General features: G+C 40.2%; 1 protein-coding gene across 1 annotated transcript in view; it reads right to left on the bottom strand.

The window, feature by feature from the left end:
- Positions 1–13601, bottom strand: part of VAV3 (vav guanine nucleotide exchange factor 3) — a 357055-nt gene that overhangs the window by 3587 nt on the left and 339867 nt on the right. The window lies entirely within an intron of this gene.

Here is a 13601-nt window from a genome sequence, read left to right as displayed (position 1 = left end):
GGGTTAAAACTATTTGGGGACAAACTCAGTTGTTGTTTTATATAGAATTTCATTTTGTGAAGCTGAAATGAGGTTTCACTGGAAGAACACATAAATACTATCAATTTGTCCTCTTTCAAACAAATACTGCAGGTATAGAAAACTTTGCTGAAGGAATGTACTCAAAAACAAGAGGTCAGTGTGTTCATTTTCTATATTCAGGTTTGTTTTATGGTAGGAGAAGAGCTAACTTACTCCCTGTCCTAACCTGCCCTACCCTGAAAGAAAAACTCAGTTCAAGCTGTACGTTTGTTCTTCTCTAGTGTTTTGTGACACATTTCATACTTACTTCTCTACCTGTTGCTCCTTGGGGTTATAAAGTATTTTCAATTACATGTGCAGTGATTCTGAGAATCACTCACCTGGGAACAGTGGGACTTTATAACCCTTAAACGGTAGAGGAACGGAATTATAAGAAAAAGAAACAAACGGGAAATGCCATACATCTGTATTTTTAACAGTTCCTAGCGCCCAGGCAGCAGAGCTTACGACTGGTGTTAGCCTGGAAGAGCCTGCCCACTTGGAGACAGGGAGCGCTAGCCTATTACTCGGGGCTTTGCAGTGACCGTCTTTGAGTCTCCAGGTGTCTATCATAAGATAAATGAATAGCGATGCCCTAGATTTCAGAACTGTAAAGGGAGTAAAAATATGGTCATTTTACTTTACTGTTCGAACACAAACCACTTTCATAGTTTTCTTACTGAAACCGGTCCCATTACTGGGGCACTACTCTCAGAGTTAGTGCACAGAAAAACACCCCTGTGATGGAAAAACCAATCATCAACGTAACCATGCAACCTTGCATAGGTCTCTTTAACCCTCGAGGCCACACATTTCTCACCTATAAAATGAAAGGTCTCTGCTAGCTGACGTCTAAGGTCTTTCTGGTACTAAAGGTTATGATTCCACCAGGACTTCCAGGTTAATTTTTAAAAATCTGTAAGAAAACATACTTGACCTAGCCATAACGTATGCCCCTACCTGGCACATAAGCAGCCATTAAATTCTCGGGCTCGTGACAGAAATCAAGACCAGAATGCCTGTACACAAACTGATGGGCACAGTCCTCCTTCCAAGCAACACGAACTTTACTTTTCTAGTTGGACACAAAGTTGGGCTTTTGGTTCTGTTTATTTTCTTATTGGGACTATGTAAACGTTGGCTTTCCTCAACTAAAATTTCTAAGCCTCAAGAAAAGTAATGATTTTAATAGAGTGGTTCATCCCCCACTTTATACTTTCAGCCCTCAACCCTTTCCAACCTCTCCCCCAACGGATAAAATAAAATTTAAAAATGTCTAATGGAAATACATAACATGAGCACACACACAAGACCAGAGGCATGAAATGTCATGACAAACAATGACTTTATGACAGAGAAGAGGAAACTACACAGTGGGAATGCGACTCTAGGGACTACTTGTGGGGAGATGCATCTATACAAGAAGCCATACACAGAGGTCAAAATATTTTATTTGCAAACAGAAGCAAGTGGAAAAGACATATAAAAGCCGTAAAGCAGTACCTGACCAGAAAGGAGTGGAAGAAGGGGGAACAAAGCTGTAGTCTGGAGGAGTTACAAAAGAAAACCCACAGAACAAAGAAGGGGCTTAGAGAAAGAAAAAGAGAGAAGCAAAAGAGCATTTAGGTAATGGCAAAAAAATATCTCAACACAGCTATTTCGTTGTCTATAATCATAAGGAAACGGTCACATCAAAGTTGGAATCTCAAGCTTCGCTTTCACCCACTTCTCCCCTATCACCACTTCTAAATAAAGGACAAGCCAGATTTTTAGATTTTGACCGACATGAGTTCTGAAATTTAGAGCTGTCTATCCCTTTACAAGTGAACACAGCACACCCACTCCACGGTGCCATCTTTGAGCCCCTTCCATCCGAGGATGGCCTCCATGCACAATTCCCACTTTGTTACACCAGTGGAAAGGGGGAGCCTGTAAGTTCTTAATGGAAAATATGCTTCACATCAAAACTGATATAAAGGGGCAAGAGCCCATAGAGGAGTGCCAACGAAACATGCAGAGCCCGTAGGAAAGTCACTCATACGGTTTGTTAGGCGCCGCGCCACCCCACCCCCAGTCAAGCATGCACACGCTAGCTTATTTCCGCACACACACACAATGTAAATCGTTTCAAATCTTATCATATAAATACATCTCCCAATTTTAGGAATGTATGGAAAAGTTATATGTAAAAACTCTACCCTCAGAAACTTTTTACTTTACTTTTAAATAATAAAAGCAAACGGTTATCTAGTGGTCCTGAAGTGTTAAATGCCATGTTCTATGTTTTATATTCAGCATTTGATTTAATCACCCCAACAATTCAAAGAGGAAGGTACTGATACTGTGTCCCCTTGATATCTTAGAACGACCTGGATTCAAAGCCAGGCAGGAGGACTTCGGGGTCCAGGCTCTTAACTGCTGCACTGCTATGCATCAGCTCCCTCCCTAGGCAGTTATCAAACTCCACCTGTCAATGCCACGGTGCCTTTGTAAAGGAAAAGAAAGGCCTGGTTATACATTTTCTTCCAATATTTATTCCCCCCTTCATCCCTGTAATAGGTTATTTGGCCAGGCTGTGTTTGCCCAAAAGGCACACTTCATTTCTCAGTCTTCTTGCAGGTCTACGCAGCTTATGACTGAGTTCCTGCCACCAGGATATAAGCAAGGGTACTGGGAGGCAGCTTGTGGGACTTTTCCTGGCAAGGCAGCTGGCATATGCATTCACCTTTCTTGTTTGGTTCTTTATTCTATCCTGCTGTGTGGAATGTGAAAGCTACCATTCACTGAATGGTAGCTATTTCCCCATGGTTAAGCCTTGACTCCTCTGCTGGCTTCACTTGAGACTAATTTTTTTCCCCCCCACAATGAATGGAACAGATTCTGGGATATGCCCTGCATCCTCACCTAAATTCCAGTCTGTAATTTCAGATGTTTTCATGACCCTGCCATGAAGGACCACCATTATCTCTGATGCAACCTGCCTGAAACCAAAGTCATCATCTTCCTCCTTGTGATCTAGCTCAAACTTCCACATTTTTGTCTTTTCAATGACTTTCGAATTCCTGGCAAACTACCCTTGCAAAGTCAGTATGCTTTGTATTCACTCTCTTCTTCCTCTGAAACATGAAGTTATTCCTTCACTGAATTCTCAGCTCCACCATCCCAACCAAGGTACTTACGCCATTTCTAAACTAAGACAACTGCCTCCTTTTGGTATTCTTGCTTTGCACTTTCTTTCCATTCTATTCTAAATACTGCCTCCCAGCTACTCACAAGAAACAGAGATTTGTCGTTCCTTTTCCCAGATTATGAAATCCAAACTCTTGCCCTGAATTCCATGGCAATTCATAGTCTAGCTGTTTCCTGCCTTTCTAACCAAATCTTCCCATCATTTTGTCACATAAATTCTTTTCACCCAGACCAGCTGGTGGGAATACCTGCCAAGGCCCTCAGCTTTGGTTTCAACTCAAAACTTTTGCTCACTCTGGAAGGTTGCTCCTTCACCTTGCCCCTGCTAACCTTAACCTCCTTGTCTCCAAAGCTCTGCTCAGGCCCTTTCCACGAGTCTTCCCTGACCAAGCCAGACAACACTTGTCCCCTTCCTTCCTTGTTCTTTCTAGCCATCTGAGGCACTTACATCATGGCACTCCCTGGCTCTGCTGTTTAATTACTGCATAGCTCCAATTAGTTGTTGATTCTGGAGAGCAGGGGCTAACCCTTATACTGCTTCTGCATCCCCAAGGATCAGGCCCAGTGCTCAGCTACTGAGGCTGCTGAATGGACAAGTATCTCAGCAGGGTATTCAATTTTGCAAGCTCCTATGTCTCCTCCTCCTATTCATTGAGCTCATCTTCTGCACATTTAACTGCTCAAAAAGACTTCCAACAAAAGCCAGCACAACACAAAGAAAAGAACGTGAAATATGTTCAGGTTTTATTCCCCAGGATCCCTGAGAACCATAATCTATCACTGATATTCCTACAATAACTGTAATTTTTTCGGAGATGCCGAACAGCTATTAAGTAACTGTATGTCTCTTGGCATTAAGCGTACTGTATGCCTGAGGAATCTTCTTAGGGGTAAAAGGTTAATCAGTTTTCTCCTGCCACCCAGTGCACCGCTCTCAGCCAAATATTTTAAGGACTGGTAGGGATGCTTTCTAGTTTTCTACACATTATAGCATGACTTACTGTTGCTGCTCTTCCTATACATTAATTTTCACTGCCTTCGGGCCCTTAATTCTCATAAGCTGGCAAAATAGCATCTGAATGCCTGACATCTATGGAGACAAGAGTATAAAACAACATGTTCCCTTGGAAAGTATGGATTTAAATCTAGATGTAAATGATGTCAGAATAAGGTATTTGATAAAAAAAAATTTTTTTTTGCAGAGTGGCTTAACCTGCAAAACACATTTATATCCTTACTGAGAACATATCCACCTATTTCTAGATGCATATACATGTTTTCTTCATCAAACTCTCCTATTATACCAAGGTGCTGCTAATGTAAGAATTACTGGTAGATGCCTATCCTGGAATGGAATTAGAAATAGACGAGTAACAGTGGCATTCAAATGAGAATGTTGAGGTGAATTCTCTCCCATCCCTTTCACTTCCTGGGCTAATATTCACTTCACCACTTAATATTATAGATAGCCTGTCTGCTAGTACATTGCATCATTTTGGGAAGTTTCTTGAGAGAAAGAACTCTTTTATTCCTATCTGAACCCTCTGAGACAATGTTAAGTCTATGTTGAGACCTTTATCACTGAAGCAATCATTGGCAAACCGCATGCTTTAATTAAGGGCCTAACTTTCCTCCTTCCTCAAACACTTTGAGCTCCTTACTAACACAGACAAAGGAGAACCTTACTCAGAGAGACCAACATATTCAGGCAGGTGTCTCTGGCTATTTTTCACATGACACCTGGCACTCACTTGGGCTGACATTGGTGGTTTCTTAGGAAGTGAATGGCTCATAGTATGGTGACTTAATATTTCTCATTAGGAACTATTAAGAATACAGTCAAATATTATTTATCAACTTTCCCAGGTTAAACAAACAAAACCTAAAGTACAGACCTTCTCTAACTGAAACAGAAGTCACCTGTTACTAAAGTGGGAACAGAAGCTATCAGCATATAGCCATAATCAACTGGCAAATCACTGCTGAACGGTATTCAGTTCTGAGACTTAACTGAGAAAACCCAGCCACAGCACACAGAAGTCTATCAATCCAGAAGAACACAGTGCTTACAGTGTATAAAAAAGTGCTCGTGAACTGGTATTTGATGCCTATACTTCTGTTGTCAAGGTTAACTAAACATTGCTTTAAAGTTTTAACTCTGTCTTGATTAGGCTATTCGTGTTCATGACCAAATGAAAATCTACTTGATTTTCAATAATATTTGAAATCTGTACACAGTAGAGAGCAAGCTCAATCAATACTCCTCCTTAAGGTACTGGTTATCAAATCACAAGGTAGTTCTGAACTACCATTACATGTATAACTGAACATGACCCTAAGCATTTGCTAATTATTCTATGAGATAGACATTCCCCATGTCTGTCTCTATCTAGGTTGTAACAACCACGTGTTCACACTCACTTTTGTAACAGGAAGCTATTAGTAAAGATATCAGGCAATCGGGCCAATGGTATGATCATGAATAGAGTGATGCCTGTGAGTCTGCTGCCCAGCAGTGGCCTTGGGGAGAATGATGTTCCTATGTGGGACACTTTGATGAGCAATCCAGTAGACTCTTTTTACCAAGACTGTCTACAGATGGCCTAGCAGCAGAGAACATGCTGAGAATTTAATGAATGTTTAATTTAAATTTGTGGTCCTTAACCTGGTTTTATCTTAGAACTTAGCCATGTCTTAGACATAACGTCAAAAATTTGCTCCCCCATTTCCCGCAAATGTTCAGTGTTTGTTGTATATTTTATATACTGTCACTGAAAAAAATAATTTAGATTGGTTTCATTTCATTGAATGGTGGCATCTGGTAAATGGACCAATCTCCTTGAACCTGAAATTCAAAGTTATAACAAGGAAAACTTATATCTAGAATTACTGGAAAAAACCAAACAGCTACTTTGTATTCAACACTGCACGGTATAAGCATATAAAGCCATTAACAAGAAAAAAAATGAGTATAAGGCCTTTCCTATTGTTATGGAAAATTAGATCATTTGACATTTCTAGGAATTTCAGATTATTTACAGACATCTAGTTTATCAAGACACAAACTTAATTCTAAATCCTCACTCTTTAAAAATAATTGATAGACATTGATTAAAAAACTACTGATGTCCCAAGTATTGTGCTAAGGTGATAATGGAGATATAACAAGACAGAGCATCTGACTTCAGAAGAGCTTACAGATTCGTGAGAAGACAGACACATACAGAAATGATATAGAGATGAAATTAGTCATTTTGGATTGAGAATGCTATGACTAGACTTTAGGCTCCATCTGAGCCCCTCCTTAAAAAAATCTCCAATCTTCCACCTGCTCAGGTTAAAACCTTAGTCATTCTTGAATCTTCTCTTGCTAGTCTGTTTCACATCTGATGTGAACAGCCTGTTGCATCACTTTCAAAATCCATCACCTATATGGCTGCCTGTTGTTCCAAGCTGCTAGCTCTCGGCTGGGGTGCTGCATGAGCCTCCTTGCTGGTCTTCCTGTTTCTACCTTGTCCCCCACTTCTCCATGGCCTTTTTTCAACAAAGAAGACAGAATAATCCTGTTAATACTTAAGGTTCAAATCATGTCTTTCTTCTGCTTAAATCCACCAGTGGCTTCTCATTTCTTCCAGAGTAAAGGCTAAAGTCCTAAAAGGCACTGCATGCTCTGGCCTCCCTTCCCTGTCCTTCTGCTCTGGCACAGATCACATATGCTCCTTCCTTTGCACTGGCCGTTCCCTCTCTCACTTGAGTCTTGACTCAAATGTCACCTTCACAACGAGGATTACTTCGATGCCCCATAAAAGTGTCATGGACATTCACCACTCGTGCCAAGTGGTACAGAGAGAAAACAGTAGGTTTATTGGAGGGAATGACACGAAGGCAGAGTAGCAGGTAGAGTCCACCCCAAACGCCCACTGTCCTATTGCTTAGGTAGGGCACAGATGGTCTGCACACACCATCGTCAAAATTCCAGCAGCGTGCTTTACAGACTGATAGCATATTTAGGCAAGTTTGTGATAATAGAAATTCCCTGTTACGGACTGAATGTTTGTGTTGCCCCTATCCCCAAATTCATATGTTGAAACCTAATGCCTAATGTGATGTTATTAGGCAGGGGGAGCTTTTGGGAGATGCTTAGGTGCCCCCATGAATGAGATTAATGCTCTTATGAAAGCGATCTCACCGAGTTCCCTAGCCCCCTCCACCATGTGAGGACACGTGGTGCCTTCTGTGAACCAGAAAGCAGGCTCTCAGCAGGCGCTGAATCTGCTGGCACCTTGATCTCGGGACTTCCCAAATTCCAGAACTGTGAGCAATACATTTCTGTTGCTCATAAGCCACTCAGTCTATGTTATTTTGTAACAGCATTTGGAACAGACTAAAGACACTGGTCCTACAAGTGGCCCTATTAGAAAAGGGAGCTTCTGGAGCCAATGGCTGGTTCAGCCTCTCCTGCTGTTGAGAAAACTCAGAACTGTTGAACCAGCTTTCTGCTAGGCTACCAAAAGGAGGAAAAATGAGCCCCTAGTTTTGTTTCTCATCCCCCTACCACCCCAGTTAAAAGACTAAACCTTCTCTGGCACTCCTGAGTACCATCACCCAGTTACATTATTTTTCCGAGAGCACTCACCAACTTCTAATATACTTAGAACTTATTTTTATCTATTATCTGCCTTCCCCACTAGCATGTAAGTTCCACAAAGGCAGAGACGTTTGTCTATTTTTTTTTCCCCACCGTTGTGTATTCTCCAGCAATTCAAACAATTTGAACAATGCCTTCCCTGAAGTAGGCTCCCAATAAAGATCTGCTGAATGAATGAATGTGGAGACCTATGGAGGGGGGGTTATTGGTGAGAACAGACAAGGAAAGAAGTTTTTAGACTCATCTAAATAGGGAGAACTGTACCCTATGAGGAAGAAAGAGAAAAGAAAGAGGGAAAATTAACTGGAGAAGACTGAACTTTGCATAGAAAGACTGAGCAAAACCTGAACCAGCAAGTCAGGCAATACAGGAATCTTTATGCTCAATTCTGACAAATTTGAGTGTGTTCCTAGCAGACTGGCCAGGATGGTGACAGAGGTGGCTACTGTGTATATGAGGGGGGACTGAATAATCCGAGGTAGTTTATAGAAAAGAAAAAGATAGAAAGACAGTGGAGAAGGCGGGGGAAAAGCACACCAAAGAAAGGTTATCATGGTAGAGAGAATATATCGTATATTTACTTTGAGTAGCTCTAAAGAGATGAACTATTGTATGTAGGTACAGTACATTTCTAGATCAATATAAGAAAAAAGTTTTTATTTTGTTCAAAAAATAAATTGAGTGCTTTGTACTGCATTGGACATAAGGTCACCTGACTATGCAAGCAAAGCCTGAGGATGACCTCTCAGGAATGTCATAAAAGGTACCTGTTTGAAAAAGCCTGGGCCAGGTGAGGCACTGAGGTGCAAGGTACAAGAATCCCCCCTGTGTCCCTCTCTATTGTTCAGACATTAAGCTAAACTGTAGGTCACATTTCAGGGGTATGAGAGATATAATATATGGTGCAAGTAGATGCTCAAAAATGTTGAGTGCATAAAGGAACGAATGAAAGGAAAACATAGCCAGTTCTGTACTCAATTTCACATGTTATTAGGAGAGAAGCGAGTTGTAGAATTAAGACCTGCAACTTGGACTTGGAATTTAGTGGGGGAAGCTCGTATCAGTGGCAAATACCAGGAAAAGAGAGCTCTCGGCATTGTTCCTCAAAGCCAGGAGCCTCATCCAAATTTTAGGAAGGAAAAAAGGAATTCTTCTCAATTTAGATAAACTGTGTGTTCCATAGGAAAGAGAGACTAGAAAAACTAAAGCCTTGGATCGGGGCTGCCATGTGAGGGTACTATAGTCAGGGAACAGTATACACATTGATTGAGACTAGTTTTTAATTTAGAACATAAGGTCTATGGGAAAGACAGTATAAAAGATGAAAAATATTAAAACATAAGGTTGCTTTTTGAGCTTTTAAACATTAAAAAAAAAAGATGGCTTTGAATGAGGTAATCTGTATCTGTAGAATTTCTGTCTGTAAGCTCTATTTCTGAAAGGACCCTGAGCACTGGCTACTAATTTTTAAAGCTATCAGGTTCAGGATAAAAATGCCTTTTAGTAGCTAGTAAAGCTCTTGAAGTAAGTAAATAAAAATGGGGAGCCCAGCATGACCTGATAATGAAGATGCGCAACTGTAGTTGATCAGTTGCCCAAGAACAGTAAATTCTGTGGACCTCACAGACATGCTGAGGAAAAAGAATATAAAAATGTCAGCAATTTGTTACAACTATCTTAGCCCATGGAAGAGTGTGTGTACTGGGAGAATATAGCTGAAGCCCAGGAAATGGAAGTGGGAAACCAAAGTCGCAAGGAGAAGGGCTTTACGAATACATTAAGATGTGCAGATGAGGCTGATGTAACATTTCACGCCAGGTAACAGTACTGGAAGTGGTGGCCGTTGCAGCAGTAACAGTAAGAGCAAAGACACGTACACTGCCCACGTGCCAGACCTTGTTCTAAGTACTTCACAAACTCCAACTCTTTTAAGCCTCATCAAGTGAGCATTAAACCTCATGAGCCAGCACTGCACGATGAAGTAAACGAGGGGAACCCGAGGGAAACTGTCACTTTGCTATGTCATATAAGCAGCACTGTGGTGCATCCGTGTGACAAAAGAAACCTTTTGTGGCACTTCTCATGGAGTTATTGGTTCACAGAACTGCCAGAGACATGAATTTAACGTACATAAAAAGGGTCTGAAAAACACAGTGTTTCATTAATCATCAAATTATTAAATATCAGGCAGGATTACTGGGTTCTTACGGATCAAATATTTTATATGAAGTTTCAGACATACATCTTGGAAACTCTCATTGGCTTAGAAGTGCTTTCTCTTAGGGAGATAGTGCATCTTACTGCAGGAAAGCTACAATCCATTTAAAACACTTCATTGTACTAAGGTAATGGTTGCCTTCTAACTCCCATCCATTGACTACCTGTCTACCCTAATAATGCAAGTCCTCTTACCACTCTAACTTATAAACAATCAGTTATAAACAAACAAAATAAGGATGGAAAAATTTAGAGAAAAACTTTAAATTGATACTATGAGCTTGTAATGGGTTGAATGGTAAACCCCCTACCCTGTTCCAAAAGATATGTCCACCAAGAACCTGTGTATATGATCTTATTTGGGAAATAGGTCTTTGCAGATGTAGGTTAAGGATCTCAAGATGAGAGATGAGGTCATCCCATATTTGGGGGGGGGGGTGTTCTAACTGCACTAAGGTGGGCTCTGAATGCAATGACAAGTGTCTTTATAAGATAAAAGAAAGGGATCTGACACACAGAAGAGAAGGTAATGTGAAGACAAGGCAGAGATTGGAATCATGTCTCTATAAGCCTTGGGATGCCAGAGACTGCCAACGGCCACCCAGAAACCATAAAAAAGGCACGGAATAGATTCTCCCTCAGAGTCTCTAGTAGACACCGATCCTGCCAACACTTTGATTTACAACTTCTGGCTTCCAGAATTGTGAGAGAGTAAATTTCTGTTGTTCTAAGCCACCCAGTTTGTGGTCATTTTTATGGCAGCCCAAGGAAACTATTACAATGGGATTTAAAACAAACACGTTATCAGAATAAAATGGAGTGAAACCGAAATGCCAAGTCATCAAAGAAAAAAATGACAAAAGATTGAGCATAAGATAGGGGATCGGAAAATAAGGGTAGGTGAGAATGGGTTTGTTGAATTACAAGGGCAAGAAGGTAAAAACTAAATGAAGTGGATGTTTGAGATAATAAATATTATCCACTATTATACTGTGATTAAACTAATAAATAGTGGTTAAGGCATTGTCAGGCTGTTTCAGGAATTATCAGAAACATGAAAGCTCTATTATGCTATATTGAGTTAAATAAACACGAATGATACAAATTCTCCAAGTTTCTAACACCCTGGCTAAAATGAAGTTCATGCACCTTGTCAAATGGTTAGTAGAGTAATGGGGATGCATGTGTGCAAGGAAAGAGACAGCATTGGAGTGAAGCCGCCTAGGATCTGGCTCTTTGTCCTGCAAGGTCATTTGTATGGTCCCAGAGACCAAATGAAACCTTTGTTGATTTTTTAAGAATTGCTATAGTATTTGTCACCGTACCAAAAGGAGCATACTGATCTATATTTTATTTTCAAACTGTCCCATTTTCCCCTGCTTTTTCAAATATCAACTACACATGGCACTTTAATACCTGCTAGGTCTCCCATGGGCCTTATTTTCTGACTTCATTTATTTAGCCTTTTCTGAACGCATGTTTCATCAAAGGCACTGTGCAAAGTGCGATCGATATGAGAATGAGGAGCAAAGGAGTCGGGTTCCCAAGGCTTGAGGGAACAGTACGCCAGAAGAAATCACTTAACCTATATAAAAATAATATTATATGTTCTATGTCAACTATGAAATGAAGGTGTTAATGATTCATCTTCATCCCGGACCACTCTTTTTGGTGCCAACCACCTACTGAAATATTGAGGATGCACAGGTACTAAAACTTTGTGCAAAACTGAATGAATTACCTTTTCCTCTATACCTGTTAATATCTCTTCTGTTTCCTGGTCAATGGCTTCACCATTTGCCAGTCATCCAAGGCAAGTACTTGTATATCTTCCTTGTACTACTGCTACCTCAATTCCCTTACGCAATCAGACTTCCAGAAGATATCCAAATCTGCCATAGTCCTGCTCCACTTTGCACTCTTGTTTAAACCAGCATCATTCCTCCCTTGGACATCTGCAATGACTTCCTAACTCATCTCTGTTCTGTCCATGCCTCCCTCCAAGCCACTATCATGGAGTAGACAGTGATCTTTTAAAACAGTGTAAACCAGTTCATATCATTTTCTGCTTACAAAGCTTAATACATTTCCACTGTATATATAAATATATTAGAATGCGCTCACTATGCTCCAAACATGTTGACTTTCCAAGTCCTTCAACATACAAAGTTACTTCCTGATTAAGGGCCTTCACACAAGCTATGTCTCCACCGTGGAGTTTCGCTACTCTCCACCACTTCACACCCTGCCAATCCACACATATCCTCTACGTTTCACCTAGATGTCACTTCTTCTGTCCTTCCCTGACACTGCAGGTAAAGTAGGCCCTCTTGTCATACCCTTTCAGCTGTGCTTCTGCTTCACAAGGCTTGTCAAAACTGGTGATTATTTGTGAAGTTGTTTTATATTTGTCCCTGTCCACCAAACTGTCCATGCTATTTACTGTTTTAACTCTAGCATTTGGCATAGGGCCTGGCACATGGGAAACGTTGTGTAAATATTTGTTGAATAAAGGAATGAATAAATGAATAAGCAAATACAGTGAGGTCATAGGTAAGGAACAGATGGTTTCAAACAGGACCTACTCAGTTCTCTATATACCCCTAAATCAGTGCACCGAGCTCCCCCTACACCGGTAGCTGGGGGAGGAAACGGGATGCTGCCATTTTCTTTCAATCCTGTTAGACTTATACAGCTAATGGGATTATCTTCAAATGTCACCATTTTACTTCTAAAATGATTCATTCTTAGAGTAGCAAGAATACAAAGAATTCCCGTATACTTTTCACCTCAACCTCCTCAAATGCTAACATTTTACCATGTTTGCTTTATCCATCTCTGTATTTTTCCTGAACCATTTTAGAAGACACTGCAGACATAATGCCTTTTACCTCTAAATACTTCAGTGTGTATTTTCTAAAACTCAAGATAGTTTCTTCTCATAATCACAGTACAATTATCAGCAAAAAATTAATACTATTAATCTAAAAACTTCAAAATTTGTTCACTGTCTCATGTATGTCCTTTAACATACATACATACATAAAATTTTTCAGGCCCAGGATTCCATCTAGGACATGTTGCATGTACTTATCATGTCTCTTCAGTCTCTGTTGTACAATTGATACAATTGTCTTTCATGACAGTGACATTTTTGAAGTACATAGGCCAATTATTCTGTAGAATAATTCAAATTGGGTTTGTCCGATGTTTCCTCATGATTAGGTTCAAATTATGCCTCATGGGGGCAGGAATCCCACCAAAGTGATGCTGTGGCCTTCTTAGAGCATCACATTATGAGGTACATGTGATCTACTTGTTCTTTTATTAGTGATGTTAACTTTAATAACCCGATTAAGGTTTCTGTTTTTCCTTTTGTTATTAGTAAATTCTTGTGAGAAGATACTTTGAGATTATGTGAATATACTAATAACCAATGTTTTTTTTTCTAATTAGCCAACTCTAGTCTATGGTCCAACTAAATCTC

This window comes from Mirounga leonina, unplaced genomic scaffold (assembly GCF_011800145.1).
Source record: "Mirounga leonina isolate KUSES-001 unplaced genomic scaffold, KU_Mleo_1.0 Mir_173, whole genome shotgun sequence".
NCBI classification, from domain to species: domain Eukaryota; kingdom Metazoa; phylum Chordata; class Mammalia; order Carnivora; family Phocidae; genus Mirounga; species Mirounga leonina.
The sequence above is the reverse complement of the archived record's forward strand: the minus strand, read 5'-3'. Positions and strand labels throughout refer to the sequence as shown.